Source organism: Rhincodon typus, chromosome 18, assembly GCF_021869965.1.
Source record: "Rhincodon typus isolate 14 chromosome 18, sRhiTyp1.1, whole genome shotgun sequence".
Taxonomy (NCBI): domain Eukaryota; kingdom Metazoa; phylum Chordata; class Chondrichthyes; order Orectolobiformes; family Rhincodontidae; genus Rhincodon; species Rhincodon typus.
In genome coordinates this window covers 46,670,207-46,697,697 of record NC_063349.1, presented here as the reverse complement: position 1 = coordinate 46,697,697, position 27,491 = coordinate 46,670,207, and positions in this window count along the sequence as shown.

Below are 27,491 nucleotides of genomic sequence, written 5' to 3'. Positions count from 1 at the left end.
TGTGTGTGTGTGTGCGCGTGTGTGCGCGTGTGTATGTGTGGGGGGGGAAGAGTGTGCATGTGTGTGTGTGTGCGCGTGTGTGCGCGTGTGTATGTGTGGGGGGGGAAGAGTGTGCATGTGTGTGTGTGTGCGCGTGTGTGCGTGTGTGTGCATGCGTATGTGTGAGAAAGAGTATGTGTGTGTGCGTGTGTGTGTGCACGCGCGTGTTTATAAAAGGAAAATGCTCCAATTCCTTCTTGCCTAAAATTCCAAGACTGAGAGAAAGCTACGGCAGCTGCTGGACATCAGAAATTAAATCAGATGATAATGTAATTACTTAGCAGTATCCATGGAGGTTGTGACCTTTGATCAGAATTGGGTAAAGTTAGAAATGCTGTAGCTTTTATGGGGCAGGGTGGAGAGTGGGCAAAAGGGAAAGTCTGTGATAGGAAGGAAACTGGGAGACATTAAACAACAAAAGACTTAGTGGTGCAGAGCCAAGCACATTGTACTGCCATTTTAATTCTCTGTCTTGTTCTCAGGCTGACATCGCCGTCCTTGGCCTACTGTCCAAGGAAACTTAATACAAACTCAAGGAGCAACATCTCATCATTTCATGATACACTTCACATCCATCCAAACAGGGGACTGAGTTCACTGATTTCCCTTTCTTCCCCCATTCTGTTTTCCTTTTTTTATCTGTGTCAATCTGAATCGGGTCTAGGCCCGAAATGTCAGCCTCTCTGCTCCTATGATGCTGCTTGGCCTGCTGTGTTCATCCAGCCCTGCACCTTGTTGTCTCGGATTCTCCAGCATCTGCAGTTCCTACTATCTCTGAATCTTGTTTCTCTTGATTTTGCTTTTGAACACGGCAGTTTATAATCCTGCCATTTGCACCTCCTTTAGATGCATCTTTTGTTCCTTTACTGCTCTTGTAAGCACTTGCTTTAGCTTTGTCCCATCAACACTTTTGTCATTTAATATCTCCTGTCTTTCACCCTATCACTGAACTTACTTTTTCCTAATTTTTCTTATTCTCTCCCATTTCAGTGACAAAAGCTGTTAAATTTCTAACCAATCCCAAGGTCACAACTTTTTGCCAACTCAAAGTGATTTTGCTACGTCCTTGCTAATCCCATGAAATAGGCAATATATATGAGTGTGTAATGCTGTATATAAAACCTGTCGTAAGTAAAAACAAAGTATTATGGATGCTAGAAATCTGAAACAAAAGCATAAAGTGTTGGAAAACCTCAACAGGTCTGGCAACGTCTGTGGAGAGAGAAATAGAGTTAATGTTTCGACTCTGATAAAATGATGCCTGAGAGATACATTATCAAGACAGTTACTAAAGTTGTAAACTAATCATCAGCATCTGATTCTAACTAGCCTGTTGCAAGGAATAAGGGGAACGGAATGAAAGAGGGAATCTTATCGCAGATGGTGCAAAAGAAAGGAAACAAAGAATATTTGTGACAACAACAGTAGTTGCTGGAAAAGTTCAGCAGGCCCAGCAGCATTTGTGGAGAGAAATCAGAGTTAACACCTTGGGTCCGGTGACCCTTCCTCCGACCTCTGTTTTTGTTTCTGTTTACAGCATCTGCAATTCTTTCAGTTTTTAAAGAATATTTGCATTCGTATCATGCTTTTTGTGACACCTCAGGGGATCCAATTTGAGTCAATGATGTCAGTTAAGGGAAAAAGTTTGGGCCAGGACACAGGACAGAAGAGTTTTGAACTTTTTAACGTCTTAACAGTGTCACAGAAACTTTAGCATCACCTCGAAAGGGCAGGCCTCACTCAGTTTAACATTTCACCCAAAGACATTCAGCACCTCCTACAGTGCAGACTCCCTCAGTACTGCCCAGGAGTGTCAGTCTAGTTTCTGTGCTCCAATCTCTGGTGTGGGACATAAAGCCACAGTTTCCTGGCTCAGAGGCTGTTGTGCTATTGACGGAGCCATGCTTGAGAATGGCAAATGTCCCATCACATTCCTGACTTGAGCCTCAATTGAGCAATATTTTTGTATTTAATTCATGCAGGCATCACTGACCAGGCTAATATTTATTGCCCATTCTGAATTACCCAGCAGGCATTGTTCCTCCTAATTTTCTTTCCAGCTGCACAGGCGTTTGAGCTATCCAGTGGACAGAGATGCCCAGAACCAGACACCAATGCTGGGATCAACTTGCCAACACCAATCATCATGAGTGGAATCTTGCAATTCTGAGGAAGGGTCACCGAACCCGAAACTTTAACTCCGATTATTTTCTTCACAGACGATGCCAGACCCGCTGAGCTCTTCCAGCAACTTCTGTTTTTGTTCTTGTAGTGGCTGTGTGCTTGCAGCTGCTCAAGTTAGAGGGTTTGTTTATTAAAGAGCCAATCACTTTGCTGCACATCTGCAGCCCCAGGTAGGCTAGACCTGATAAAGGTGGCAGATTTCTTTCCTTAAAGGCCATTAGTGAATGAGATAGGTTTTTATGTTAATTGACAGTGGTTACATGGTCACTAACTTTTAATAAATTCAAATTTCACCTTCTGTCATAGTGGGATTTGAACCCATGGACCCAGAGCATTAACCTGAGTTGACTGGATTTAACTAGTCCAGTGACATTACCACTGTACCACCACCTCCACTGAAGCCAGCAATGGCCAGCAGCAGGAATCCTTGCTTTCTGACCACACTGGGAGCCCGGTAGTTGGTGGCACAATGTCAATCATTTTTTGTCCATGAAATGAAGGAATGCAAGACGGTGGGCCACATCCATCATGTGCCAGGTGTGGACTGGAATATCTGCCTTCCAAATATCCACAGCTGTGAATGTTTGTCACTTTGAAGTCCCAGCTTGTAGAATTCCGTGATCTGGGATTTTGGGACCTGAAGTCGGAAGCGAAGGCCCAGAAATACAGACACCAGAGGGGCTGGGGACAGTGTGTCTATACTGGGTGCCTGTCTCTGGTGCCGAACATTTTGGAGGGGGGCAGGTAGGAAGAGTTTATGGCCTGAAATGCCACCAACTCACCTTAGGTAAGGCAGGTAAGCAGGTTCAATGAAGAGCTTTGGGAAATCTAGGTTTAGGAGCTGACTGGAATTTTCCTGCCTGTCTCCAGTTTCCCATCGCAACAGGAGGTCGATTAACCTCCTGGAGGTGGGCAGCCTTTTTTTATTTCAAAAATATACTTTATTCATAAACAATATCTTTTCATACATACATAGTCACAAATCCAGTTCAGTTCTAAACAATAGCATATCAAGGAAACAAGCAAAAATTGGAGTTTGACTCTATCCACACAAAGCAAAAGGATCTCTCAATTCAACCAGACTACATTTACATGCATCTGAGGCACCAGGAGGGTCTGATAACTTTACAGACCCCTATTTAACTTCAGCAGGGAGAGCTCAGACAGTGGTCTTTCCCCACTGTGCCTTGGTGGCAGCTGCCCCAAGCTTTAGTACGTCCCTCGGCATGTAGTCCTGGATCTTGGAACGTGCCAGTAGGTGGGCAGCCTTGTCTTCCTTCAGGTAGGCCGATGGGTCCTCATCGCCTCTCTGGATAATATTTTTTCTTTATTCATTCAAGGGACAAGGACGTCCCTGGCTAGGCCGCATTTATTGCCCATCCCTAGTTGCCCGGAGGGTAGTTAAAAGTCAACCACATTGCTGTGGGTCTGGTGTCACATGTAGGCCAGACCAGGTAAAGATGGTATTTTCCTTCCCTGAAGGACATTAGTGAGTCAGAAGGGCTTTTGTGACAATGTATTCATGGTCATCAGTAGATTCATAATTCAAGATATTTTATTGAATTCAGATTCCACTATCTGCTGTGGCAAGATTTGAACCCAGGTCCCCAGAATATTGTCAGGGTTGACTTTCCCAATGATAACACCATGAGGCCATCATCTCCTCAGGAGACAGGACTCAGACCGCCCTCTATAGAACTGCTTCCCAGCGCTGCTGACTGACTCCTTGCCTTCAAAAACCTGACAGCTCCATTAATTGGACAAGGACCCTGGCCCCAATGCCAACTGGCAGTTCGCCAGCGTGAAAAACCCTACGTTTAACCAGATTCCCCGGGGTGGGGGGGGGGGGGGTCAGCTTCTGACCCTTAAACAAATCCGGCTCCTGTTTCCTGTCCCCCTTGGTGACCCCGCCGCCCTGTTCACGCAGATTCGGGGCCCTTACTGAGCTCAGCAGGTCTCAGCAACATTCGCGTCAAGACCAAAAACAGAAAAGGATTGACTGGCTGCTTTTATTTGTCAATCCCTAGCACGCTGCGCAATGACAGCTCACCCATAAGTCAGAGAATATTAACTTTTGGCCCTTTTGTTCCCTTGCCCTGGGACATATGCTCTCAGTCAGGCTAACTTGTGGAAAATAAAATGACATTAGCAACCTCTGGTGCTCACTGCCCTGCACAGCAAAGCTTCCTTTGAAAGGGCTGCAATTGAAAGTTGCAGTGGTGGGATCAGTAAATGCCACCAGCTAGTGCAACTAACTAATGTCACACTTCAGTCAAATAGCCAGTGTGCACTTGCTACATTTAGGCATTGCCGTTACTCCAAATTAGACTGTGTCAGACAGAATGGTCTTGCAGAAGGGTCACTGAACCTGAAACGTTAACTCTGCTCTCTCTCCACACATCCGGCCAGATCTGCTGAGTTTTCACCAGCAATTTTTGTTTTGTTCTGAGGAAGGGTCACTGGACCTGAAACGTTAACTCTGCTCTCTCTCCACACATCCGGCCAGATCTGCTGAGTATTCACCAGCAATTTTTGTTTTGTTCTGAGGAAGGGTCACCGGACCCGAAACGTTAACTCTGTTTTCTCCTTCACAGATGCTGCCAGACCTGCTGAGCTTTTCCAGCAACTTTGTTTTTGTTCCTGATTTACAGCATCCGCAGTTCTTTAGGTTTTTATTTCTGTTTTGTTTCTGAGTTCCAACATCCGCAGTTCTTTGGTATTTTTTTTCTCAGACTGAATGGCAGCTGTTCAGCTGCTGAGTGCGAACAAACTCAGCACTAAAGTGAGCACACAGTAGTGGGTGTTCTGGCAGGATCAGTCGTTGGCTTCTCACTTGGAGCACATATTTACTGACCCACAATGGAATGTCTCACCCTGAAGAACCCGTTGACCCTTGATCTTACCCTTTGACCCTTGAATGCAAGCCACGTGAAATGATCCCACACTATCTCTGTAACACGGATTATCTTTGACCTGTTTTAAAATAATTATTTAGTCATTGGATGGGAGTGTCACTGGTGAGTTGAATGTTTATTGTCATCACCTCCCTAATTGCCCTTGAAAACACGACTGCCATTTCCAAGGACAGCGAACTGTCAACCTCATTGCTGCAGACCCAAGAAGGCAAGACAAATGTTCAGGAGGAGGCCATTTAGCCCATCAAGTCTGCTTCTGCATTCAACACGATCATGGCTGCTCTGCAGGTTAAGCCCCACTTTCTTGCCCGCTCCCTGTGTCCGTTAAGTCCTCGAGAGACAGAAAATGCATCTATCCTGGCCTTAAGTATATTTGGTGATGAAACATCTGCAAATCCCCGGGGCAGAGAATTCCAAAGAATTCTAAATTTTTCACCACCTGAGGCCTCAGATGAAGCAGGGGCCCAGTCACTGATCAATGATGGTGGGAAGACAGCCAAGGGGTGGGGTGATGGATGAGGGGGCTGCACAGGGGTGTGGGTGCGGGTCCAGTATTAAGGGAAGGAGGTTGGTTTTTAGTGGACTACCCTCGCATTACCAATGGTGAGTCCCTTCACCCAGGTGGTGAATACCTTTGAATGAGGGAGCCCTGCCAGGAACCAGCAAACAAAATCTTCACGGTTTACTTGTTATGCTCCCCATATTGTGAGCCACTGCCCCCCCTCTCCCTCCACCCATTTGCTAGGTTAATGGTGGAATGTTCACAAGAAATAGAAGTAGCAATATGCCATTCAGTCCATCAAGCCTACTCGACTATTCAATGAAATTTCAGCTGATCTGATTGTGGCCTTACCTCTACTTTCCTGGCTGTCTTCCCAGAACCCTCAACTTGTTGACCAAAAACCTGTCAAACGCAATCATGAATATTATCAACAGTCCAGCCTCCACCACTCTGGAGAAAAAATTGAACAACACCAACAGCCCTCTGAGAGAAGAAATTTCTCCTCATCTCCATGTTAAATGAGACACCATTGATCTTTAAAATCTGCTCCTTTTAAATTTCCAAAGGGAATTAAGCCTTGAATGGGAATATTTGATCTACAAATTAGTCAAAAGTCATGGGAGTCAGACAAGAAAATGGGGTTAAGGCCACAATCATATCAGCCGTGATCGCGTTGAAGATTGGAGAAGGTTTGAGGGAGTGAATGACCCATTCCTGCTCCCAATATGTTCTCAGAAAATGATACAACACTGTAGAACCATTATGTACACAGCAAGTACAGTAAATAGAGGCACAAAACAGTGGGTAATCATTGCACAGCATCAATGACAGAAAGACATTTTAATCATGGCCTAACAAACATTGCATCTGATTTAATAGCTGTAGAAAAAATTTCCAAGAGACCAAAATAGCTTCAACTCTTTAATTAACGATGCTGGAAGAAGGTGTTTCTTAATTGGCACTTGAATGTTACAATCCAGGTCATATTTAACATTTGTTTACGAGACCTATTTTGACTCTTTTTTTTTGAATTTCTTTCTTTCTCCAGTTTGATTAAAATGATTCCCAATATACTTGGGATTATTTTAATCAAATCCCCAAAACCCATGGACTTATGAGTGGATTATGAGTTTCACACCCCACCTGCTAATATGGAGGTGGGTATAAAGCCATTTTGCCTCCCAATTTGTTCAGTTGCTCAATGGATGAGTCGGGTTAAAATACTTGGGATGCTTAATTCTGTTTGAAGTGTCATGGACAGGTCCATCATTGGTCTCTCACAGACCATTCCAAAATTCAGTGGTGGCAACTTCATTCAGAATCCACGGAATCGATGAACTGTTACAGCACAGAAGGAGACCATTCAGGCTATTGTGTCTGTGCCAACTCTCCAATTGATCATCTTAGTGCCATTCTCCTCCCTTTTCCCCATATCCCTGCACATTGTTTCTGTTTGCCCTCTTGAATTCACACCTGGGTTGCAAAACACGTTTCGCATTCTTGCAGTGAAGTAAACTCTTTCTCTCTCTCCTTCTCTCTCTCTCTCTCTCAATCATTTTTGAGTGCAGGTGATAATGCATGGTAATGCTGCTAGAATCCAGAGGCCCATGCTAATGCTTTGAGGCCATGGGTTCAAGTCCTACCGCAGCAGCTGGTGGAATTTAAATTCAATTAACAAATCTACAATATAAAATTACTCTCGGTGATTATTACCAAGGCAACTATCATTGACTGTTATAAAAAAAAACCTTTTGGTTCATGAATGAGCCCAAAGGAAAATTACTGTCCTTACCCCGCCTGGCCTACTTGTGACTCCAGACCCACAGCAACCTGGTTAAATCATAATTGTCCTCTAAAGTGGCAAATAGAGATGGGCAATAAATGCTGGCCCTTCCCACTAGCTCCATTCCACTGAAATAATTTTTAAAAAAGCAATAATCTTAGTGCTGCTTTTAAGCTGAGACTGAAAGGTGTTGTAGAGAAATGGTTCAAAAAGATTACGTGTGACTTTTCCAATCTTTCCGGACTTTTCTGTCCGCCTCTGTTGGCAGTAAGCTGTTGGTATCTGACAGCTGCAACCTGCATTTGTGTAGTGCCTTTAATGCCATGAATCAACCCAAGGCACTTCACCACAGCATTATTGGGCAAAATTTGACAATCCGTCATATAGGAGCTATTAGAACAGCTGGTCCAAAAGAAATAGGTTTTAAGGTGCATCTTCATGGATGGAAATTAGGCAGATAGGTCTGGGTAGGGAGTTCCAGAGCTTATGGTCAATGCAGGTGAAGGCACAGTGCTTGGGTGAAGGATATTGGAATGTGTAGAAGGGTAGAATTGGAGGAGTGTAGGTATCTTGTAGGATTGTAGGGCTGAATGAGGTTACAGAGATTCGTCAAACACTGTTCAGTATTTTGGTGAAATTGGATCTTTTGCACATCACTCCAGTAACTGTGGCATTGAGCAGGTGAAAGTCCTGCACGCCAGGTAAAAGCAAAGGATTTATTGGCTTAGAGATAGTAGGAACTGCAGATGCTGGAGAATCCGAGACAACAAGGTGCAGGGCTGGATGAACACAGCAGGCCAAGCAGCATCATAGGAGCAGAGAGGCTTGCTTATCAAACCTTTATCGTGACTGAGACTGCTGCACGTGTGGAAAATAAAACTATTGATCTTTCACCAATGGAAATTTATTGCAGAAACAATTCCTTTGATTTTACTTCAGATCTAAACTCAGCAATTTACATTATTAACTGGGTTACATTTTGATTTGTTGTATGATTATTGTCAGCCTTAAATTATTATTCAGCATGCTGTTGTTTGATCCTTTTAAGTTAAAACAACTCACGGTATCATTTTTATAACGTAGATTACATGAGAGATTTTTATACTGTGCTAAATTTTATGCAATAATGTGTTAATAATTTTGCATTGAAATTTCTAATGTCTTGGAAATAATTATTTCGGGTTAAGTCCATGATGTAATTATGGTTTATGATATTTACATGTTGGAAGTAATAAAGTTCATTCGACTCACCTCATTCATTCTCATCTTCCCAAACTATAAAATTACAAATCATGCTGACTTCAGAAATACAGCTGATTCTCAAGAGCCTTTTGCACATAACCATTCTTCATGCATGATCGTGTGCAATGAATAGCAGCAGGCAAATAACCAGGCAGCATATAGTCGCCTACTCATTATCTTGTCCATACATGTGCACTTTTAACAAAATATACTCTCCCCAACCTAGGGAGGAGACAATCTATTGTGCTTCCCCCTCATTTTTTTTTTCCCTAGTGGGTGGCAAAGTGGCACAGTGGTTAGTGTTACTGCTTTCATAGTGCCAGGGACTGAGGTTCAATACTACCACTTCCTCTAGCCGTTCATTCCATACATGCACCACCTTCTGTGTGAAATGGTTGCCCCTTTTAAATCTTTCCCCTCTCACCTTAAACCTATGCCCTCTAGTTTTGGACTCCCCCACCCCTGGGAAAAGTCCTTGGCTATTCACCCTATCCATGCCCCTCATGATTTTATAAACCTCTATAAGGTCACTCCTCAGCCTCCTACACTCCAGGGAAAATAGTCCCAGTCTATTCAGCCTCTCCCTATTGCTCAAACCCTCCAACCCTGGCAATATCCTTGAAAATCTTTTCTGCACCCTCTCGTTTTAACAACATCTTTCCAATATCAGGGAGATCAGAACTGCACGCAGTATTCCAATAGTAGCCTAACCAATGTCCTGTACAGCTGTGACATGACCTCCCAACTGCTACACTCAATGTACTGACAAATAAAGGCAAGTGTACCAAACGCCATCTCCACCACTCTATCTACATGCGACTCCACCTTCAAGGAACTACGGCTCAAAGCTGGGCCTATTGTCAGCAAATTAAAGGGGTATTTGCCTCTCTACTCTCATAATAAGGTTCTCTGCGCTTAGGGTCATGAACACCGCAGAAGAAAGCTATTCTGCCCCTCATATATGTACTGGTTCATTGAAGGAGCTCTCAATAAATCTCACTGATCCGCTCATTTCCACAGTTCTGCAATTCTCTTCTTTTCACATAAATATCCAATTCCGTTTTAAAAGTGGTTGTGGAATCAGCTTCCGTCAGCATTGGCAATACTACCAAAGTTAATCAAAAGAGAAAATTCTGGAAACGGTCATCTGATGCAACACATTTGCGGAGAGAGAAGCAGAGTTAACGTTTCAGATCAACGAGCTTTCATTGGGATTGAGAAGAGTTAGAAATGTGATAGTTTTTTTTCATGGGATGTGGGCATTACTGGCAAGGCTAACATTTGTTACACTTTGCTAATTGTCTCTGAACTGAACCATTTCAGAGGGCAATAATGAATGATCTACAATGCTGTAGACCAGGAGTCACATCTAGGCTAGAATTGCAGATTTCCTTCCCCAGAGAACATTAGCAAGCCAGCAGACATTCTACAACAAGTGTGATTGTTGTCCTGGTCACTATCCCTAATCAGTAGCTTTACCTTCCAGATTCAACAACTGAACTTAAATTCCACCCAGGGTCATGGTGGGGATTTGAACCCATGACTTCAAAGCATTAGCCTCACCTGCTGGATTATACCATTCCAATGGCATTACTGATGCACCACCATCACCTCCACGTGACTCTGCATGTGGGTTGCGTTGAGGGGTTGAGAAGGACTAAAAGGGAGGAAGATGGGATGGAGAACAAAAGGGAAGGTCTGTGATAATGTAAAGAGAGATGAAATGACAAAGGATTTCATGGTACAAGCTCAAAGGAAGTGGTAATAGGGCAAGTAACAAAATAATAGATGTGACTGGAGGAAAGGTGAATGGCAGAAAATTAGTGTCCCAAATGTGAAGTAAAGACAAAGACGATGGACATATACTGAACCACTAAAAGAGAAAATAAATCCCATTAAATGAGGAAGGAGGTTATGAATTAAGACTCAATGTTGGGTCCAGCGAGTGTAGAGCATCAAGTCAAATAATGGCATGCTGCAGTTTGAGTTACGTTGAATTTCACTGAAAAACTGCAGCAGCCCAAGGACAGAGAAGTTAGTGCAGGTACAAGTGGAGAATTGAAATAGCATGAAATGGCAGATGACAGGAAGCATAAGGGCCGTGCCTGCAGATTGAAAATGACTCAGGATTTAGTTTCCATAATACAGTCCCCATGCAGTGTCAAATAAGGTGTTTTTAAAGAGATAATGAACATCCTAAATTAATTGATAACACTTTTCTTCTCCAGGCCAGAAGTGAAAAATGGGTTCAGAAGCTTCCAGGCTAACAGTTCTCGACCCTGATCTCTTTGAATGGTGGAATAACCTTGAGACGTACAAAGGCCTCCTGTTCCTGTGCTCCTAAGGCCAGCAGAATTAAAACAAAATAATCCTGCATCGTCAATAAAATTCCTCCAACTGTTACCAAGTTACCAAGAACCGTAAAAACTGAGGAGCTGGAGTAGGCCATTCAGCCCTCAAGCTTGCTATGCCATACCAGATTATTGACGGTCAACCAGGTCAACATAATTTTCCCTGTATCTCTTATCTAGAATATCTAAGTAACTAGAAATACAATGATTTCAGTCTTGAAGATATTCAGTGATGGAGCTTTCATGTCTCTGTGGGGTAGAGAATTCCAAAGACTCATTTCTCTCCCAGTGAAGAAATACCAGGAACATATAGACTGTGAAACAAGAGTTGGCCATTCAGCTCATCGAGCTAACGAAATTTCTCCTCATCTTGGTCCCAAATGACATCCCCTTTATATTTAAAATGCACTCCCTGATTCTGATCTCCCCAATCAGGGGAAACATCTTAAATGATGACAGGAAAATGTAGGGTATGCAGGGTTGTTTGATCTTAGAGTAGGATAATGGGTCGGCACAACATCGTGGGCCGAAGGTCCTGTACTGTGTTGTACAGTTCTATGTTGTATGTTCTAAGAGGGGAGGTGATGGCCTAGTGATATTTTTGCTCGACTATTAATCCAGAGACCCAGATAACATTCTGGGACCTGGGTTCGGAACCTGGGTTCAAATCCTGCCACAGCAGATGGTGGAAATTGAATTCAATAAAATGTCTGGAATTAAGAATCTAATGATGACCATGAATCGATTGTCAGGGGACAACCCATTTGGTTCATAATTGTCCTTTAGGGAAGGAAACTGCCATCCTTACCTGGTCTGGCCTACATGTAACTCCAGACCCACAGCAATATGGTTGGCTCTCAACTGCCCTCTGGCCAGTTAGGGATGGGCATTAAATGCTGCCCAGCCAGCAAAGCCCTCATCCTGTTAATGAATAAAGAGAAAAAAAAAACCCTGCATCTACATCTTTAAGTATTTTGTTGGAACGCTGATATGGCAGGTGAGATTTTTTTAGTCACAGCTGTATTTGTGTATGGTTCAGTGAAATACTCAAAGCAAGTGGAACTGCAAGTTATTTTGATTGTGTTAGCAGTTGTAGTTCCACCCAGCAATGCGGGGATTCTGATTTTAGTTCATGCAGGTGTTTAACTGATCCACAGTATACCAGTCTGTTCTCATTGAGACTCACCCCACCCTACCCCTCTTAATTTTAATCATGGAGGAAACTTCCAGCTTTTGGGGATTTTCTGAAGGAGGGTCTAGGCCCGAAACATCAGCCTTCCTGCTCCTCTGATGCTGCTTGGCCTGCTGTGTTCATCCAGCTCTACACCTTGTTATTTCAGCTTTTGGGGAAGACTGGACACTGCCTACATTTACAGCTCTCTCGTTGCACTGCGTTTTTTGTTAACCATGATCTTTAATACTATCAGGTAGAAGGTGAAGGGTTCACACATTGTGTTTCTGAGCTTGGCTGCAGTTATTCTTTCCAACATTCCCAGCTCCCTTTATTATTCTGCCAGCATTCCCAGGACCACTGATTGATCTCTTATTGACACATGGGATGGAATCTTCCCAGACTCTGCATAATGTGGGCCATTACAAGAGAGTGAAAGCAATGAGAAATGGCTAACAATGAGCTTCTTGACACGGAGAGCCGGAAGTCCCACTTTTCAACCAGGTATTGAACAGCGAAACAAGATTCTCACCAGTGAATTGCCTATTTGCATGTATTAGCATACATTAACATCTAATTATTAGTTAACTTCACATCATTATAATGCGATTTCACATTCTCTCAGCAGCCAGATAGAAACTAGGTGGTGAGAATTCCCTACATGAATCTCTAGCTTGTCGCTTGCTCTTCCAGCCTTCCATCTTGGACACCACCCATCAACATCTCAGGGGGCGCTCCATGGGCAGTGACCTCATTCACCCTTGTCCATGGGCATTAGAATCTGACACATGCCAGCCCTTCTACACCATCATTGGCACATAGCCAATCCATTTATAGTATGGTTCTTCACTTCAACGTTGCAGTTTGGAGTACACCAGTCTTTTTCATTGCGATGCTGTTCCCAGAACATTCAGTGTGCAGGGCAGCCTCCCAGATCATGAATTGGACCAGGGTACACCTCAGGGCTGCTTGCCTACTCTCTTAGTGTTTAATTACTTTGTGCCTACTTGTGATGCGTGCGGCATCCGTGCCAAGCCTTGTCTTTTCGCACTTAACCAGAGCTTAGAGGCTCACAGTGCATCTGTCTTGTTTCGCTGTTGAATACGGACGCAAAACCAGGCAGCTTGTCATGGTTGTCAGAAATGAGCATTTCAAGAGAATAGATGTATTGCTGTGCACCTGCACCATGTGTCAGCCATGTACACACTAAACACACTGCATGTGCTTCAAGCAAACAGTCTCAAAGTCTAAGGGAAGTAGTCCTCTGTGCTTTCAGTATGGCAGTCTTCTTTGGAGTTTTGAAGAAGAATCTTTAGACTTGAAACATTAAATCTGTTTCTCTCTCTGTCTCTCTCTTCACAGATGCTGCAGACCTGCTGAGTTTCTCAGGCACTTTCTGTTTTTATTGCTGTAATAACTAGTCTGTCGAGACTTTTTACCTGCTATTAAGGCACTTCAGTAGTCGTTGTGTTTGACATAAGCATCAGAACAGCTTGAAAATGATTGCTTGCACTGTGAAATCAAAAAATGAATGAGGAGTCCGATGGATCATGGTTTTGGTGCGTTTCCTCCCTCCCCACCACCTGCTATTTTCTTTGAGCTTTTATGATGTTCTAACAGGCTGCAGACTTGTATAGACTCCCCTGCTGACACTGTAGGGGGTCCACATATCTCCTTATTTATGTGGTGCTGAGGCAATCGTGATCATTAATATGTGTTTCTTCACTGACCTACATTTGACATGTATTCTGTGTTTTTACGAATAATATGGACTCAATTGATGAACAAATGCAGTTTCTACCCACCCCCACGCCATATATGCGGTCATTCTTTATGCCAATGCTCTGCCTCTCCAATGTCATAAATATTCCATGCCACCCACCCAACTCAATTCATTCTTTTCCATTGTCATGATGTTCAATGGGGGTACAGGTATATACTTCCTCGAACAAATATTTCACAAATGCTTAATTTAAATTCTTTGCAAATAGCAACTGAGATTAAATGGACAACATGTCATCTTCTAATCTTCAGATAGTGTTAATATGGCAATTGACACTTATTTAAATCCAGGGATTGATAAATATTTGCAAGCCCAAAGGCGTCTCATTAATGTGCCTCAACAACACTTTCCAAAAATGAACCGCTGAGAAGGACAAGGGCAGCAGACACATGGGAACACCACTGCTTGCCAGCTTCTCCCCCCACTTCCTGATCCACCCGTTATCCTGAGGAGATGGGCACCAGGAAGTGGGGGGAGAAATTGGGACCTGGAGCTAAGGGAGAGAGCATGGATGGGCTGGGTAGGGTGTTGGAAAGTCAGGGTGAGTGCAGAAGGGAGACAGAGGGATAGAGGGCCTCCTGACTCCTGAACCACCCTTGTGTCAGTCCTTCCCGGGTCCTAGGACTTCCTTGTCAGCCACTCCTCCCCCGTGGGCTTCTGGGCCCTTTTTGCCTTCTCCCTCTGGGGTGACCCCCACCCGCTTGGTCCCACATACCCTCTCACCACCATTGAAGCCCAGTTCAAAATTGCTCGTGCTTCTGTGTGCATGAACAGTAACACATTTGCGCATAACGTCACACATAAAATCTACGGGATGACATCAATGTTTGGGACCGTACACATACGAGATCCTGAATGAGCATGCATGAGTTGCCAGGGCCAGCAAACACTGCCTAAGGCATATGGAGAAAAGACAACCATGTGAAATGCAATCTTGGACCAGCCATGGTCTTACTGAAAAGTGGAACAGGCTCACATTGCCCATTAGTTTTCCATTTTCCTGTGACAAAACCTATCTGATTGAGAAATAGGCCCACGTATTGCAGTACAATCTGTAGGTGTGCCTTTGGAATCAACAACAAAAATCCCACAGTGCTTCCTTATTGGAAAACATTGAATCTTTGTGTTGTTGTCCAATAGGCCACATCTTCTGTTGTGACAGTGACATTGTTGTGTAAACATAGCCCTGGGTTTTGCTGGAGTGAGACAATTTACAACGTATGCTGTTCGTTTGATCATATACGCCAGCTTTAGCCTGATGACAGTGCTGTAAGTGAAAGCTGATAGTACTGTGCTGAGCGCTCGGAAGCTTTTGAGATGCTAGGCCATAAGGATCATATGTAATGGGAGCAAGTGCAGGCCAATCAGCCCATTGAGTCTGCTCCACCTTTCAATAAAATCATGGCAGATCTCATTGTGGTCTTAACTCCACTTTTCTGCCAGTTCCCCATGATCCTTGAGAGACTTATTGATCAAAGATCTGTCAGAAACAAACCCAGAGAAAGCTGGAGAAACTCAGCAGGTCTGGCAGCTTCTCTGGAGAGAGAGACAGAGTTAACATTTCAAATCCAGCGTGACTCTTCTTCAGAACTGTGATCTGTTGGTTTCAGCCTTGGGTATATTCAATGACTCAGCCTCCACTGCTTTCTGTGGACTGAATTCCAAGTGCTAACAACCCTGTGAGAAAATGAGTTCCTTCTCATAAATTATCTTAAAAGACAATAAATTATCTTAAATGATCTTATCTTTATCTTCAGCTGTGCCTCCTAGTTCTAGAGTCCCATGGGAGGAAATATCCTCTCAGCATCATGTTAAGTCCCCTCAGAATTGGATCTGTTTTAATAAGATCACCTCCCATTCTTCATTAACTCCATCTGATGATATACCCCTTAGCACAGAAATCAGCCTTGTGAATCTCCTCTGAACTGCTTCCAGTCCTATGAGCTTCCAGTTATTCCACATCTAGTCTTATCAATGTCCTGCACAGTTCCCTATTTTTATGTACCCCTTTGCAATTAATACCAACTTGTTATTAATCTTCATAATTACTTGCTGTATCTGTGTGCAGGCATTTAGTGATTCATGCACAAGGACATCCAGATCCCTTTCTCTATTTACATAATAAAGTGCTTTTCAAAATTTCTTGCCAAAAAGGACACCCTCACTGAAGGCTGGGTGATGTTTTGAGGGTCTTGTGGTTCAGTGGAAAGGGGTAGGTTGGCAATGGGGAAGAATACCCCCTCCCCCTGACGAATGTTAGGATTCTCTTGTGACTTTAGGTATCTTCAGAGGGCAGTTAATAGTCAACCACATTGCTGATGGTCTGGAGTCACATCCAAGCCAGGTCAGGTGACCTTCCCTAAAGGACATTCAGGAACCAAATCAGTTTACACAACAATCAATCATGTTCACCATTCCTGATAAGCTTTTAATTCTAGAATTATTAATTGAATGTTAATTTTTTTAAGAAAAGTTGTTAGTAGGGCATGAGGTCTTTGGCTTTTGTCACTCATCATCTTTTTATTGTCTCTCTAACTACACCTGCAAAAGTGGTCCTGAGCCACCTTCTCAACCTGCTGCAGCCCATGTAGAGTTGTGTTATTAGGACAGAGTTCCAGGATTTTGACCAAGTGAAAGTGGAAAAATAGTGATGTAGTTCTAAGGTGGGACAATGAGGGAGGATTAGAGGGGAATTTAGAGGGATGATGGTATTTGCTTGCATCAGCTCTCCTTGTAGTTCTAGATGGTAATGGTCATGGCTTTTGATAGTGCTGTTGCATGATTGTTGGTGAGTAACCGAGTGTATTTTATAAATGCTACACACTGATACCACGGTATTGATCAACTGGGCTGCTTTGTCCTCAATGATATCAAGCTTCTTGAGGGCTGTTGGAGCTGCATTCATCCAGGCAAGTAGGTAATATTCCATCACGTGCCTGACTTGTAGGTTGTGGGCAGATTTTTGGAAGCTGGGAGGTGAGTTAGTCAACATTGAATTCCCTGCTTCTGCTTTTGTAACCATATATGGATGATCCAATTCAGTTTCTGGTCAATGGTCAATGGTAACTCCCAGGATGTTGATATTGAGGCATTCAGTGATGGTGAAGCTATTGAATGTCAAGATAATGGTGACTGAAGGATAAAAAAATGAGTCACTAACCAATAATTCAATCACGAATTTAAAATAAATAATATTAAAAATATATATAGATCAGATAGCTTATATCACTTTGTTAATTAAAAGGAAACATTATCATGGGAGGCCAGAAATGATTGGAATTCCCAGTTGTCTTTAGCAAGTTGGACAGTGCTAGTTTCTCTGTACCTCTAAGACTCTCAGATGCCAAGGCACTGGGGATATCTCCCCTCTTCTTCTTTGCAATGTTGCATTGGAATGCTGCATCTGAGTGTCTTAGAGGTACAGAGAAATTAGCACTGTCCAACCTGCTAAAGACAACTGGGAATTCCAATCATTTCTGGCCTCCCATGATAATGTTTCCTTTTAATTAACAAAGTGATATAAGCTATCTGATCTATATATATTTTTAATATTATTTATTTTAAATTCGTGATTGAATTATTGCTAGTGACTCATACATTTTCTGTATGCCCAAGCATAATCATTTATTTATAAATATTTCTGTGGCCATGGTGATTTATTTTAAAACAATTTGTGAGGGCTACTTTTATTTGTTTACTTATTTTGTGGGATGTGGGTGTTGCTGGCTGGGCCAGCATTTATTGCCCATCCCTAGTTGCACTTGAGAAGGTGGTGGTGAGCTGCCTTATTCAACTTTTGCAGTCCACCTGCTGTAGGTTGAACCACAATGCCTTTAGGGAGGGAATTCCAGGATTTGGACGTAGTGACAGTGAAGGAAGAGTGAAATATTTTCAAGTCAGGATGACGAGTGGCTTGGAGGGGAACTTGAAGGTAGTGGTGTTCCCATATATTTGCTGCCCTTGTCCTCCTAGATGAAAAAATTCATGGGTTTGGAAGGTGCTGTCTGAGGATCTTTGGTGAATTTCTGCAGTGCATCTTGTAGGTAGTACACACTACTGCTACTGAACATCGATGGTGGAGGGAGTGGATGCTTGTGGATATTGTGCCAATCAAGCGGGCTGCTTTGTCCTGGATGGTGTCAAGCTTCATGAGTGTTGTTGGGGCTGCACTCATCCAGGCAAGTGGGGAGTATTCCATCACACTCCTGACTTATGCCTTGTAGATGGCGGACAGGCTTTGGGGAGTCAGGAGGTGAGTTACTTGCCGCAGTATTCCTAGAATCCAACTTGCTGTTGTAGCTAATGCGCTTATGTGGTGAGTCTTTGGCAACCTAATTCATTTGTATTTACTTTAAGATTTCAGTGTGAACCATTGTGCTTCAAGTTTTCTTTTTGAAATTTCTAAGCTTGATTCTTTTAAGTTTAGGGGAAACACCCATAGCTTTCAGGGAGAGGCTTTTTTTAAGTTTTACTTTTTTGAGGGCAGATCTGTGAAATCTTTGGATGGAAATGCACTATTTGGAGCAGTGATTACCTTAGATAAAGGAGATAGTGCTAGTCTCAGACCAGAATTGTTGGGATAAATCCCTGAAGAGGATATGAAGCTGAGCTTGTTTAAGCTCAGGAGTATGATAGCTTCGGTATTAAGCTATCAGAGATACCAGTCTAGGAGTTAAAGTCACAATTACATTAAATGTATCAAGGTTTTAGAGAAAGGGATTCTGGTGTGAGTACTGTACAATGCTTGCTGTTTGAGCACTGTACAAGCTATGGAATTTTTTTGAAACTTGTAAAGAGGTGTTTTGGGATTAATAGGATTATATATTTACTGTATGTTTAAAACTCTTCAAATCCATGTTATAAAGATTGATTTGTTCTATGTTAACATAACTTCTTTTGCATAATATCTTTCTGCTTTACAGCTAAAACAAAATCTGCAACATTACGTGCTTCTGTCTGTGGCAGACCATCTTATTAAAAGCAAAACAAAACAAAAGATGATCTATCAAGCCAGTTTTCAGTCTGAGATCTGACTTGTCCAGTAATAACATCAGCTGGGATGATAAAAACAAGAAGACAAGATCTTTAACCTAATGATAGACATTCCTTAATTGAGCACTTAAAGGAGGATCACACTGACTTTTTTAAAAAAATGCATGTACCCAGAATAATATTGAGATTTCCACCTTGAGTCATCTCCAGTATCATTCCTGACTGAGTCATGACGACTCCATCCCTAACTCCATTTCTTACAAAAGGTTGTTAACTTGTGGTTAAAATGTTTAATGGAAAAGATACACAGTTTATTGTGTAAACAGACTGGTGGATTCCTCAACTCGTCCTCTTCTTCCACTGTTCAAACAGTTGACTCAGCCCTGAAGGAGAAGGGAAATTACTGGTCATGGTAATTTGCACTTTTTGATCCCTCTCATCAAGGAACCAATAGTTAGAGAAGGTGTTGCTGAGGTTGCTTACTACATGTGTTGTTAATGATTGCACATGAAAGTGACCTAACATTTAGATAAATAATCCTCCTCCAGTTGAGTACTGCTTCAGATGCTGCTCCTTATAAATCAGCTGTATTTCTGTTATCATTTCGAATATCCACCTGGCTGCTTATCCCAGATAATCACTCAGTTGACGGTGATAAATGAGTGAGTGTTTGTTTATTATAGATTGTAGCTGCCTGATGATCATGTTGATTTATGGTCGAATGGTCAACATAAGTTTAAAGATGTTCCATGTAGATGAACAGGCCTTAATCCTGCAATCTTTCTTTCCTTGGGTGCAGCACGCCATAGAACCATAATCATAGAAGGAAGCCATTCAGCCCATTGTGTACATGCTGGCTTTCTGCCAGTTCAGTTCAATAGGTTTCATTCCCCTCCCGTTTCCCCGTAACCTTGCAAACTCTTTCTTTTTCACCATTCCCATTCTTGGAAGCAACAGGGATGACCATACAATCTGATGAAGGGTCTAGGCCCGAAACGTCAGCCTCTCAGCTCCTATGATGCTGCTTGACCTGCTGTGTTCATCCAGCCCTGCACCTTGTTGTCTCGGATTCTCCAGCATCTGCAGTTCCTACTATCTCTGATTCAAGTTTGGTTGATAGTGTTTTGTCTCTAGAAACACTTAAACACTGTGGTTGATTTCATTGAAAAACTTTCTACACTTAGAATAGAGGCCTCATGCCATAATTCTTCATCACTAAAATAAACAACTTACTAACGTAGGTGTAGTTGACGTGAATAGAATAGAGACATTTAAGGGAATGATAGATAGACACACAGGGGAGAAAGGAATAGAAATTTATGTGAACGGGATTTAGTCAAAGAGACGTGCAAGGAGGTTGCTGTGGTACATTAACATCAGAATGGACTAGCTGGGCAGAATGGCCTTTTACTGTGCCATAAATTCGATGTAGTCCCCTAATCAAAAACAGCTTCTGTCAATTAAGTTGACTTATTTTTGCCCTCTAACAGTTCTCCCATGTGTAAGAACACAAGAAAATAGGAGCAGGAGGAGGCGTCAGGCCTGCTCCAACATTCGATGGGGTCATGGCTGATCTTTTCATGGACTCAACTCCACTTACCCACCCTCTCATCATAACTCTTAATTCCTTTACTGTTCAAAAATCTATCTATCTTTGCCTTAAAAACATTCAATGAGGAAGCCTCAACTGCTTCACTGGACAGACAATTCTACAGATTCACAACCCTCTTGGAGAGGAATTTCTTCCTCAACTCAGCCTTAATCTGCTTCACCTTATTTTGAAGATATGCCCCCTAGATCTAGTTTCAACTGCCTTTCTCTCCAGACTGTCATTGGTGGCAGATTTGACAGCCTTTCTCAGCCTCCAGCTTCTAGAATTTTCTCCTGAAAACATTCCTGCTGTGTTCTCACATTGAGTTTTTATTTTTGTCACAGAGTTTTAATTCCCTTAATTCCTTAACTCCCCACAACTGTTCAAGAGTCAACACCCTTTCTTTTTCAGGGAAATGCCTCGAGATGTTTTTGTATGGGAGGGATGTTATATACACGGAGGTTACTTCATTTTCCTTCCACTGGGAGGTTAATGATATAGGCTTAGTCACTATTTACAATGTTCAGATCAGAGATCGCAAATGATGGAGTCAGCTGTGGTGAGTGAAGCAAAACAATCCATCTACTACTGTAGCTCTCAGTCAATCTCCAGGAATGTGCTGCCGTTAAGTAATTATCAAATGCAAGATATAGACAACCCTCAGGCTAAGGAATTGTTGCAGTGAAATCACCAAAAGATCTTTGTCAAGAGTTTAAGTAGCAAAATAATTACTGATCCTCATTGACTGTAGGTTTCCCAAGTCTTCCCTTCCATGGTGTGTGTGTGTGTCTGTGTGTGTATGTGTCTGTCTGTGTGTGTGTGTGTGTGTGTGTTTGTGTGTGTGTGTGTTTGTGTCTGTCTGTCTGTCTGAGTGTCTGTTTGTGTGTGTGTCTGCCTGTCTGTGTGTATGTGTGTGCACATGTGTGTGTGTGTGTCTGTCTGTGTGTGTCTGTTTGTGTGTGTGTGTCTGTCTGTGTGTGTGTCTGCCTGTCTGTGTGTGTGTGTGTGTGTGTGTGTGCATGTGTGTGTGGATCTGTCTCTGTGTCTGTGCGTGCAAATACGCGTATGTGTCTGTGAGTGGGTGGATGTGGTGTGTATGCGCATGAACGTGTGTCTGGGTGTGTTGTGTGGGTATACGTCTGAGCATGTGTTTGTATGTGTATGTATGTCTGTGTGTGTAGGTATGTATGTATAAACGTGTATTTGAGTTGCGTGAATGTGTGTGTATGAGAGTGTGTGTGTTATGGTATGTGTATGTGTCTGAGTGTGTGTATGAGTGCGGGTGTGGGTGTGTATGTATGAACGTGTGTGTGTGTTGTGTGAATGAATGTGTCTGAGTGTGTACGTGTGGGGGTGTGCGCATGTGTGTTGTGTGGATGTGTATGTGTGTTGAATGAGGGTTTCTGTTTGGCTGAGTGTATCAGGATCCAGGTAGCATACTCTGAAATAAGATGGGGAGTTTCTCTGTCACTTGGCCAGGAGCATGGGATTATACAGCCCCTGGCTAATTCCCAGTGACCTTCCAGAAGAAGAAGAGATCAAACCGGCTGATATGGACCTTCTGCCTGGGGACTCCTCTAGAGTTGCAGCCAAATTCAGCCCATTTTTAAGTGTTGAGTCTTGCCCTCATCACCTACTTAGGTCCACACAAAGTTTAGGTAACATAATGCTGGGTCATCACGTGGTTTATAATTTCAACTCTAGATACCATATGTAAACCAGGTTGAGCCTTTCATTGCTAGACAATAAAGACTCTTTGCAACTTAATTCCACCAGGTTTTTATAGTATCAGTGATACTACATATCAATAACACCAAAAGCAAGTTGTATTTATATTGCAAGGGACAAAACAAAAACATTATCAATGGGAGTTTGACACTCAGGCAGAAGAGGACATATTAGGACAGGTGACTGAAAGCTTGGCCAAAGAGCATAAGAAATAGGGGCAGCAGGAAGCCATTCAGTCCTTGAGACTGCTCTACTATTCAATGAGACCGTGGTTGGTCTTTTACCTTGCCACCATTTTCCTGGACCATCCCAGTATCCCTTGATGTTTCTAATGTGTAGAAATCAATTGACCTCTGTCATACTCAATAACTGAACCTCCACAGACCTCTAGGATATAGAATTCTAAAGATTTTCCAATCTCTGACTAAAGAAATTGCTCCATATCTCAGTCCTAAGTGGCCAATCTCTTTCATCTGAGACAAAAAGAGAAATTGCTAGAGAAACTCAGTAGGTTCAGCAATGTCTTGTCTGATTCAGATGGATGACCTCTCCTCAGAACTGGAAAGAGCTTGAAATGTAATATAAAACATTAACTCTGCTTGCCTCTCCTCACATGCTGGGCATTTTCTGTTTACTTTATTTCACGTTTCTAATGTCTGTATTGTTTTGGTTTTGTAGTTATAAAGCCTACACAGTTTAATATAACGCGCATGCTCCTGGTTTGTCGTTTAAGGCATTACATTTATGAAAAGGTGTCTAAAATTATGAGAGGGTTTAGAAGGAGTAAAGAGGGAGAATCTGCCTCTGTTTTCAGGAAGGACAATTTCAAAGGAGTTGGCAGAATAAGAGGTGGGATAAGAGTTTGTTTATTTTGCTGTTTATTGTTGGAATGCACTGCCTGAAGGGCAGGGGAAAAGGGTTCATTTAACATATTTTCCAAAGGGAATTGGATGTATACATGATGAGGAAAATTTGCAGGATTGTGGGGAACGAACAGGTGTGGGATTAATAGAATAAAGATCTGTTAGAGACAGGATGAGCTGAAAGGCCTACTTCAACACAAACCAATTCCATAACATTTAAATTTATCATTAGATTTTCTAACACAGGAGAGCATATAATTTGACCCACACAGCCCCCACAGTTATAGAGATAGCTACAGCATAGAAACAGGGTATTTGACATCTAAGTCTGTGCTGAAACTTTGATACAGGCATCCAAAGTAAATCCCACAGCCCCAGGTCATTCCCCAAAGCCCTGAGCTATCGTCAATTTTCACTGCTTGTCCTACATCCACATAAAGGCTTGTGCTCTTCCTCAACCACTTTCCATGCATTCTATGATTTAAAACAACAACTTTCTGTGTCATTAAATCACTGCAGATATCTCCTTTCATTATCTTAATGACAATCTTAAACCGATAGCTTTCGGCCATAGCCTCCACTGCCAGAAGAAAATAAGTTTTGACCTAATCTTTTCTTCCAAGCGTTACATTATTCTTAAGGCCGTAAACATCTGCAGTTGTTGCATTGTGCCAGAATTGCCACCGTTGTTTGTACTGAAAATATAAACTGCAACTCTTTCATCAGTGATGTTTGACCGTAAATCTAACATTAGTGTACAGAAGGATCCAGTCAATAAATTCAGTTTAATACGTGTGCCCAAAGGATGAGGCAAGGTTTATAAGTAGCATTTTGGCTTAACTCTTTGATGAGCAATCGCACAGCACAATGGATCGGATCTAAACTCTGCAGTGCTGCCACATTCAGCTGTGAATGGCAGTGAACAATTAAACAACGAACAGGAGCAGGAGGCAAATATCCCCTTTTTCACTCATGGGGGAGCCCAACACTTCAATGCAAAAGCCAGAAGAGGCAAGTGAATGATCTATCTTGGCTTCTTCCAGTGGATCCCCAGCTTCACAGATGCCAGTCTTCAGCCAACGTGATTGACTTCACTTGTAGCAAGGAATGAATAAAGGCATTGAATACTACAAAGGTTATGAGCCTGATAAAAATCTGGCAATTGTACTGATAATTTGTACTTTGAAATGTGCTGCCAAGCCAAACTGTTCCAGTACAGTTCCACCTATAAGACCATATGACATGGGAGCATTCAAGTCTGCTCTGTCATTCAATTATGGCCGAATCGTTTCTCAACCCCCTTCTCCCACCTTCTCCCTGTAAGCTTTGATTCTTATAACAATCAAGAACCTATCTATCTCCTTCTTAAATATACTCAATGACTTGGCCTCTACAGCTCTCTAAGGCAATGCATTCCATAGATCCACCACTCTCTGGCTGAAGAAATTTTCCCTTATTTCCGATCTAAAGGATCTTCCCTTCATTCTAAGGCTGTGCCCTCGGGTCCTAGTCTCTCCTGCTGATGGAAACATCTTCCCAACATTCACTCTGTCTAGGCCGTTCAGTATTCTGTAAGTTTCAATTAGATTCCACGTCATCTTTCTAAACTCCATCAAGTATAGACCCAGAGTTCTCAAATATTCCTCATATGTTAAGCTTTTCATTCCTGGGATCATTCTTGTGAACCTCCTCTGGACCTGCTCCAGGGCCAGTACATTCTTCCTGAGGTACGGGGCCCAAAATTGCTCACAAAATTCAAAATGTGACCCGACCGGAGCCTAATAAAGCCTCGGAAGAAAATTCCTCCTTTTATATTCTAGTCCTCTTGAAATAAATGCCTTCCTAACTACCAACTCAACCTGCAAGTTAACCTTAAGAGAATCCTGTACTATGAATCTCCAATCCCTTTGCACTTCAGATTTCTGAATTTTCTCTCCATTTAGAAAATAGTCTATGCCTCTCTTTTTCCTACCAAAGTGCATGACCTCATACTTTCCCATGTTGTATTCCACTTCTTTGCCCACTCTCCTAACCTGTGTAAAGCCTTTTGCAGCCTCACAGCCTCCTCAATCCCTCCACTTATCATTGTATCATCTGCAAACTTGGCCAGAATATCCTCAGTTCCTTCATCTAGATCATTAATGTATAAAGTGAAATGTTGTGGTCCCAACACTGACCCTTGCAGAACACCACATGTCATCAGCTGCCGTCCTGAGAAGGACCCTTTTATCACCCACTCTCTGCTTTCTGTCAGACAGCCAATCTTCAATCCGTGCTAGTACCTTGCCTCGAACACCTTGGGCCCTTATCTTACTCAGCAGCCTCCCGTACGGCACCTTGTCAAAGGCCTTCTTGAAGCCCAGGTAGATAACATCCATTGGCTCTCCTTGGTCTAACCTGCTCATTACTTCCTCAAAGAAGTCTAACAGATTTGTCAGGCATGACCTCCCCTTGATGAAACCATGCTGATTTTGCCCTATTTTACCAATTAATTCCAAGTATTCAGGAATCTCATCCTTCACAATGGACTCCAAAACCTTACCAATAACTGATGTCAGGCTAATCAGCCTGTAATTTTGCATCTTTTGCCTCACGCCCTTCTTAAACAGGGGGATTACATTAGCGATTTTCCAGTCTTCTGGGACCCTCCCTGACTCCAGTGATTCTCAAAAGGTCACCATAATGCCTCCACCAGCTCTTCTGTTTTCTCCTTCAGAACTCTGGAGTGCAGTGTGTCTGGTCCAGGTGATTTATCCACCTGCAGACCTTTCAGTTTTTGTAGCGCCTTCTCTCGATGATGGCCACCGTACTCACCTCTGCCTCCGGAGTCACTTGAAGTTTTGGGAAATTACTTATGTCTTCCACCGTGAAGACTGACACAAAGTACTTGTTCAGTTCCTCTGCCATTTCTTTGTTCCTATTTACTACTTCCCTGGTGTCATTATCCAGCAGCCTAATGTACACCTTTGCCTCTCTTTTGCCCTTTATATATCTGAAGAATCTCTTGCATTCTTCTTTTATATTACTGGCTGGCTTAACCTCATATTTAATCTTCTTCCTCCTTTTTTTCTTTTTAGTCGCCCTCTGTTGGTCTTCTCAATCTTCTGGTTTCCCACTGCCCTTCACTGCATTATATGCTTTCTCTTTTGCTTTTATGCTCTCCCTGACTTCCCTGGTTGGCCATGGTTGCCTCATCCTCCCTGTATTATGCTTCTTTTCCCTAGGGATAAATTTTTGCTGTGTCTCCTGAATTCCTCCCAGAAACTCCTACCATTAGTGTTTCACTATCTTTCCTGCTAGGCTCGTCTCCCAGTTAATTCTGCCCAGCTCCTCCCTCATTCCTCTGTAGTCGCCTTTATTCAGCTACAATACCGTTACCTCTGATTCCAACTTCTCCCTTTCAAATTGCAGAGTAAATTCTATCATATTATGATCACTGCCTCCTAAAGTTTCCTTCAACTTAAGATCTCTTATCAAGTCTGCCTCATTGGACAACACTAAATCCAGAACTGTCTGTTCCCTAGTGGGCTCCACCACAAGCTGTTCCAAAAATCCAACTCGTAGACACTCCACAAATTCCTTTTCTTGCGACTCACTACCAACCTGATTTTCCCAGTCCACCTGCATATTGAAATCACCCATGATCACTGTAACCCTGCCTTTCTTATGCACCTTTTCTATCTCCTGGTGTATTTTGTGCTCCACATCCTGACTACTGTTTGGAGGCCTGTACATAGTTCCCATTATGGCTTTTCTTACTTTTGCGGTTTCTCAATTCTACCCACACAGATTCTACATCGTCTGACCCTACGTCATTTCTTGCTATTGATTTAATTCCATTTCTTACTAATAAGGCAACCCCACCCCCTCTGCCCACCTACCCGTCTTTTCGAGAGGATGTATATCCTTGGATATTTAGCTACTAGTCCTGATCCACTTGTAGCCACATCTCTGTGATGCCCACCTTATCATACCTGCCAATTTCAATCTGCGCCACAAGCTCATTTACCTTATTTCACATCCTGCTTACATTCAGATATAACACCTTCAATCCTGTATTTACGGTCCCTCTTCTCATTGTTATCCCTTTATCCTATGTGCTTGAAGTTAGATTCCTAAGCCTTTTCAAACACTCTGTCCTATTTTGTATTCTGGAGACTTTAATAATCTCTCCTGGGCTCTCCTTTCTTTTCATTTTGTTCGTACTTTCTCGTCCACTGCCCCATATGCTAACCTGCTGTTTTGTTTCCCATTGGCCATTATATTTCTTGGAATTTTACCCTTCCCTTCACCCCACTTACTACTTTAAAGTCCTGTTGACCAGCCTATTTACCCTTTTTGCTAGAA